The sequence below is a fragment of the Dendrobates tinctorius genome, unplaced genomic scaffold (genome assembly GCF_039654945.1).
Source record: "Dendrobates tinctorius isolate UK_male_01 unplaced genomic scaffold, ASM3965494v1 ptg000021l, whole genome shotgun sequence".
Taxonomy (NCBI): domain Eukaryota; kingdom Metazoa; phylum Chordata; class Amphibia; order Anura; family Dendrobatidae; genus Dendrobates; species Dendrobates tinctorius.
The window spans coordinates 34602595-34610000 of record NW_027361689.1 but is presented as its reverse complement, the minus strand read 5'-3'; the positions used below and the strand labels follow the sequence as shown (position 1 = coordinate 34610000).

The 7406-nt window shown below is 39.8% G+C and overlaps 1 non-coding gene across 1 annotated transcript; it reads left to right on the top strand.

Annotated features, from left to right (window-relative positions):
* Positions 1-5854: 5854 nt before the first annotated feature.
* Positions 5855-5926, top strand: TRNAA-UGC (transfer RNA alanine (anticodon UGC)). Its single transcript has one exon. It is a non-coding gene; the product is annotated as a tRNA-Ala (tRNA).
* Positions 5927-7406: the final 1480 nt, after the last annotated feature.

The following is a 7406-nucleotide window of genomic DNA, read 5'->3' as shown; positions in this document are numbered from 1 at the left end:
GGGGCTTTCCAAACGCGACATGGAGTCCGATCTGAATTCCAGCCAATTTTGCATTGAAAAAGTCAAACGGCGTTCCTTCCCTTCTGAGCTCTGCCATGCGCCGAAACAGTGGTTCCCCCCACATATCAGGTATCAGCGTACTCAGGACAAATTGCACAATAACTTTTGCAGTCCAATTTCTCCTGTTACCCTTGGTAAAATAAAAAAAATTGGACCTGAAGTAATTTTTTTGTGAAAAAAGTTAAATGTTCATTTTTTTTAAACATTCAAAAAATTCCTGTGACGCACCTGAAGGGTTAATAAACTTTTTGAATGTGGTTTTGAGCACCCTAAGGGGTGCAGTTTTTAGAATGATGTCACTTATGGGTATTTTCTATCATATAGACCCCTCAAAGTGACTTCAAATGTGATGTGGTCCCTAAAAATATAATGGTGTTGCAAAAATGAGAAATCGCTGGTCAACTTTTAACCCTTATAACTTCCTAACAAAAAAATTTTTGGTTCCAAAATTGTGCTGATGTAAAGTAAACATATGTGAAATGTTATTTATTAAGTTTTTTGTGTGCCGTATCTCTGTGATTTAAGGGCATAAAAATTAAAAGTTGGAAAATTGCAAAATTTTCACCAAATTTCCATTTTTTTCACAAATAAACGCAAGTTATATCAGTGAAATTTTACCACTAACATGAAGTACAATATGTCACGAGAAAACTGTGTCTGAGTTACCGGGATCCATGGAAGCGTTCCAGAGTTATTACCTCATAAAGGGACAGTGGTCAGAATTGTAAAAATTGGCCTGGTCATGAACATGCAAACCACCCTTGGGGGTAAAGGGGTTAAAGGATTTGTACCAAGATCCCGATCTTCAGGAGCACACCGCTCCTCGGCCTCCTGGTTGTCAGGGGGTCGTGCACTCCTGACAATTTTTTCCCAGCTCTTTATAATGCTGCAGACAGAGGTAGTTTTGACTCTGCAGCACTGGAAGATCACAGGATCAGAGCAGCACTTACAAGCTGGACAGTAAAAAGCTTGTAAGTGCTGCTCCCATTTCTTTGTGTAATGGTCGTTTACATGCAGTAGATGCATCTATGGCTTATGCATGGGGCTGAGGCACCTATATGGGGGATGTAGCTCAGTGGTACAGCGTATGCTTTGCATGTATGAGGCCCCGGGTTTTTTTCTTCACTTATAAAAAACATCCAAAACTTCCGAAGTCCCCAGATTTGCAGGAACAGAAGCTCAGCCAAGCCCCCACCCCGAATTATCCGGAGCGCGCCACCCTCTGACAACCAGGAGGATGACTGGATTCTATTTTTCACTCTACTTAAAAAAAGATGTAAAGAATGCAAAAAATACAATCACCTCCTTCTCCTATATTTTAAATATTTCATGCAATAGAATGCAAATTAATTATTTAAAAATCCTACAATGGGATTTTCCGTGTTTTGTATTTACTCACTTTTAACTCAGGAAGAGTTCAGAAATCAATATTTTGTGGAATAACCATGATTTTTAATCGCAGCTTTCATGTGTCTTGGCTGCTTTACACCAGTCTTTCACACTGCTTTTGGGTGACCTTATATCATTCCTGGTACAAAAATGTAAGCAGTTCTTTGTTTGATGGCTTCTGACTATCCATCTTCCTTCAATGGGGTTCAGGTCTGGAGATTGGGCTGCCCATGACAGGGATTTGATGTGGTGGTCCTTCATCCACACACTGATTGATCTAGCTGTGTGGCATGGCGCATTCTTCTGCTGGAAATACCAGTCCTCAGAGTTGGGGAACATTGCCTGAGCAGAAGAAATCTACTGGTTTTCCAGGATAACCTTGTATGCGGCTTGATTCATACGTCCTTTGCAAAGATTAATCTGCCCAATTCCAGCCTTGCTGAAGCATCCCCAGATCATCACAGATCCTCCAACATACTTCACAGTGGGTGCAAGACACTGTGGCTTGTACGCCTCTCCAGATCTCTGTCAAACCATTAGACGACCAGATGTTGGGCAAAGCTGAAAATCAGACTCATCAGAGAAGATTACCTTACTCCAGTCCTCTATGGTCCAATCCTTATGGTCTTTGGCAAACTTCAGCCTGGCTCTCCTTTGCTTCTCATTGATGAAAGGTTTTTTTCTACCTTTACATGACTTGAGCCCTGCCTCTAGGAGCTTGTTACGAACTGTTCTTGCAGTGCACTTCACCCCAGCTGCCATTTGCCATTCCTTTTGTAGGTCACTTGATGTCATCCTGCAGTTGCCAAGTGATATTCGAATGAGATGACGGTCATCCCAGTCAGTGGGGAGTCATTATCGCCCTCTGCCGGTCTGTAGCTTTGTTGTCCCCAATGTCTGCTGCTTGACCTTGTTGTAATGGACTGCAGTCTTAGACATTTTAAGGCAACATGACGCTCTCTGTATCCCTCTGTTAGTAAAGCCAGAATTGAGCCCTTCTTTTCCTCACTGAAGACTTTTCAACTCCTTTGCCATGGTTATAAGTTATTTTTTAATTCCTATTACTTTTGGGATATTACTAGCACTTGTTTTGCCATCCAGCTTGTCCTATTGCAAGAGGATTGTGACCACCACAGCAGGGTTTTTTTATACTTTCCTTCATTAAATAAGATTTGGTTCCGGTGATCACCTAATCAGAAGCACATTAAGTAGAATGAGGTGTACTCTGGTTGTAATTCAACTGGAATGGAATGGAATGGCTGTCAGACATGTAGAGAAGCTGATTTTTATAAAACTGTGCAGTGGTCTCTTAATTTCTGCCAGAGCTGTATATATATATATATATATATATATATATATATGGTCTACTTCTGTCCCGTATATTGACTATTTTGATGAGGTATCTAATAACTCTTTGGGTGGATATTGTGTATTCAGGTCACCTCCGTAAAAATGTAAAAAACTTTTTAAAATTTTTTTTTTCATGATAATATAATAATATATACTGTAACATGTTTGGGGGTTGACTGACTGCACTGTATACACTGATTTTCGGTAATGCTTGAATATAGAATATTTATTGTGTATCGAGGCATTTTTGTGTCCTTTCCATATATTCTATATACAATATCCATCCTGATATCATCTGCAAGTGCTTATATGTTATATACAAGTATGGACATCTATATATTCAATATAACCAGTAATAGCTGTTATAATATTTTTCTCTTTTTCCTTCGTGGTTCATCCATTGCATTGTACATTTTAATTAGGATTTATCTAACCAAATATTAACTGTATATGGTGATTTAGCAGGATCTCTCCCATCTGTAATTGTATTTGATATTATGTATTGTTGCTTCCTATATAAATTTCTATCATGTTTGGATCTAAACATCTGATGGCTGATTGGCAGCCTTGTGCTTTATTAATTTTTGCATTTATATCATTTTGAATTATTATATTAACTTTTTGTGGTATTGTGAATTCTGATGGCTGATTGACAGCCCTTATATATATTTATGCACTAGTTTGCTGCTGATATGTATATTCTTTTTTTTTTGTATGTACGCCGGTTTTGCCAGTACTTTATATGGTCCTCCATCTGTTGCATGCTAGTGCGCATGCACCTCCTTACTGCCGCCATCCCGTATCTGCTTCTGTGCCTGCGATGCTCCCGGTGCCAGATCACGTGGGGCCTCATGTGTTTCTGGTTTGGCTGCTGGGTGACAACGCGTCAACAATTGCTGGCTTCCGGCCTTAATTGACTTCCGGGCCTCTGCCTTTTTAAACCCACATATCGATGACACTTCCATGCTCCCTGAGGAAGGTCTTTTATCCGAAACGTGCGTCGGGGTGTAAAGGCTTACCAGCTATTTCCACTGCTACTCTCTGCCAGGTACTATTAATAGGTAACATTGGCCAGTACACTCTATATTTTTGGTCAGCTGTATAAATATGTTGAATACACACTTATCCTGTGTGCTTTATTGATATCTAACTCAATATTATCTTTCGAATTTTTGGCTATATAGAGTATGTACTATTTTACATGATCCACAGTGGATTTGATACCAACATGGTCTATGTTTTTGACCTCTAACTGTATTACATTGCTGGTCGCACCTGCCCTCCACAGTGCATGGTTGTTTATCTGCCCACTTGTTATCCTGTCCACCTTTGTCTGTGAAATTTGATCAATAAAATTATTATATTTTTTTCAGTACCTATGGAACTTATGATTGTATTTCTTTGGTTCACCCTCCCTTGTTTCAATATGAGAACCTGGATATGGAGACATGACTACAATATGGGGACCTGGATATAGAGACATGACTACAATATGGGGACCTGGATATAGAGACATGACAACAATATGGGGACCTGGCTATGGGGACATATCTACAATATGGGGACCTGTATGGGGACATAACTACAATAAGGGGACATAACAAATGTGCACTCATATTGTAGTTATCGCCGCATCCAAGCTCTAAAAAAAATTTAAAAAACACGGCAAAAATGTTCAAAAGGTGTATAGAACAAAAAATGGTATCACTAAAAATGTAACTTTGTCCTTCAAGGAATGCGGCCCCCAAGTTCAAATTTTTTTCTATATGCGGCCCATATACCAAGCCAAGTTTGAGACCCCTGCTCTATATAGTATTATGTTTGCTCTGTGTGGTAGTATTATGTGAGCTCTGTATTGTAGTATTATGTGGGTGCTGTATGGTAGTATTACATTGGCTATGTATAGTGCTTAGTATGTGGGATGTGTGAGGTACTATTATGTGGCCACTGTATAGTAGTATTATGTAGAAGTTGTAGGCTAGTATTATGTGGGCACTGTGTGTTAGTATGACGTGGGTGCTATATGGTAGTGTTATTTGGGCTCTGTATGGTAGTATCATGTGTCTACGCTGGCAACTTTATGAAAAACGGGTGTACTTTAGCCTGAATAAAGCGTTGCTGTCTATAGTTGAGAAATAAAAGCTGCAGTCAATCAGTGAGCTCGTGTCATCTACACACACAGCTCTCAGTGATTGGCTGCAGTGGTGAATGTTCTATCAAATTTAGGTACGTGCGCTCCTAATGTGTACAGAGAATGTAGCTCAGTGGTAGAGCGCATGCTTTGCATGTATGAGTCCCTGGGTGCAATCCCCGGCATCTCCATGTTTTGTGATATTATGGAGATTACTGTTATTATCCAGAGTTCTCTCAAACTAACAAATGTGCGGCTGACACTGGGACACCGATAATAATCTCAGGGGGAATACTTATGATTGCGTTTGCAATTACCAATATTTGATCGTCATAAATGCTTATTCCTAAATTTTCAGTAATTTATTACATTACTTTTTCTATCTGCACAAAAACCTATATTTGACTGGTACAGAGGACGCAAATGCTAGAGATGCCTGCGACATTTTTAACAGATCATGCAACTTTTTTTTTCCTGTAAAAAGATGCAATCAGGTAAAAGACAAATAACATTTTTGGTTTTGTACAAAACTCAATATCCTGAATGCACCATTTAAAAAAAATAAATAAAGTGGTAAAAACATGACAGTAAATAGCACAAGATCGAAAAGTGACTTAAATACTGTAAATGCCGATGATGAATCGGATCCTAGTGCACAAACATTTTATGACATTTCGAAAAGTCGTCAATATTGAATTAGGTTCAAATGTCCGAATAACCGGAACCCACGAACATTATACCGACTAAAAAAAAAGACGATTGACGTAAAGTTAATTAAAAGGCGCAAATGAAATAATGTTTGTGGCACAAATCAAAAAAAGGCCCTATGGGTACCATTATTATTAATACAGCCAGGAAAGCAGAGAGGGATCGCTCCGGTAGTGCATTGCCTTCTGAACGGAGGAGCCTGCAGCTGTTTACACAGGGGATGTAGCTCAGTGGTAGAGCGCATGCTTTGCATGTATGAGGCCCCGGGTTCAATCCCCAGCATCTCCAGCTTTTGTTATAAAAAACGGGAAATATGTCAAAATAATTCACCAGTCGTAGCGTGGAGAGAGGCGGGAAGGCTGCGCGGGACATCGGAAGGTAAGAATAACACCATTTTTTATTTTATTATTTTTTTTTACATTTTATCTTTTACTACTGATGCCGCATAGGCAGCCTCAGTAGTAAAAAAGTTGGTCACACTTGTCAAACACTATGTTTGACGAGTGTGACCAACCTGTCAATCCGTTCTCCAAGCGATGCTACAGATCGCTTGGAAAACGCTAGCATTTTGCAAGCTAATTACACTTGCAAAATGCTAGTTTTTCCGCGGGAAAATCGCGGGAATTTAAAATGCGATTTTCCCACGGAATGGAATTCCGGAACTTACCGCGAGAGTTCCGCTACATGTGAACCCAGCCTTAAGGTGCTTTTATTGCTCAATGGCTGGGTCACAGATAATAAAAAGTCATTATTGAGGGTTCAAATACCCTCTAATGTATCCATGAGAGACAACCCGCATATAAATTAGTATAGAGCCACAATCCAAAATATAGTGTAAACTCTGCCCTTACCCATAGTGCCTCAGTCAGGGAACCACAAGAACGCAGCCCCAACGTGCATTTCGTGTTGGCTTCTTCGGGGGTATTTGTTCCTTGTATGTGATATTATAGGTCACTATGTGGTGGTAATATGTGGTCTGGTCATGGTGCGCTGGTATTTGTCCCCTGTGTGTGATATTATTGGTCATTTTAAAAATTGAAAAATAAATAAAAATATACCTAAATTGTATTGGATATTTTCACAAATGTTTAATAGGTTAGAGTAGAGTAGGTACTGGCCAAAAGTCTACCTTGTCGTGGTGGCGGCTTAAAAAAATCTTTTGACTGTGGACAGTTCGAGGGTGGAGGCGACGCTGGGGTGGAGCCTGGGCAGAGTCTCAAGAGGGCCCCAAAATTCCTAGTGGCAGCCCTGTCTACAAATACAATCTGCTCCTCTGTAGTCTATAGCGATGTCGGTCTGTACATGTATAGTGCTGGTTACAGTGTCCCCTGGGGTCCGACAGTTATTATGCATAGAATCATCAACAAAAGCAAATCTGTCTGATATTTAGCGCTGATTCCGGGCTTCGTGTTACATCCAGACAGAAGACTGGTGAATTTCCGCACATTTTTCAGATTTCTGAATATTTTGGAAGTTTTCTTGTTATTTGTTACAAAAATGTGGAGATGCCGGGGATTGGACCCTGGGCCTCATACATGCAAAGCATGCGCTCTACCACTGCACACACTGTCTGATGTGTGATCTCAATTCTGAGAACGATCCATTACGAGAATCTGACTGAATCTACCATCATAGATCTTCTCACAGTTCGTTTTTCTTTTTTCATAATTCTGCAGCATAAAAGACATCATATTCCAACAGTCTGGACTATTAGGGACGAAGCAAAACTACTTTAATTCTTTATTATTTGGTTATATGTACAATATGG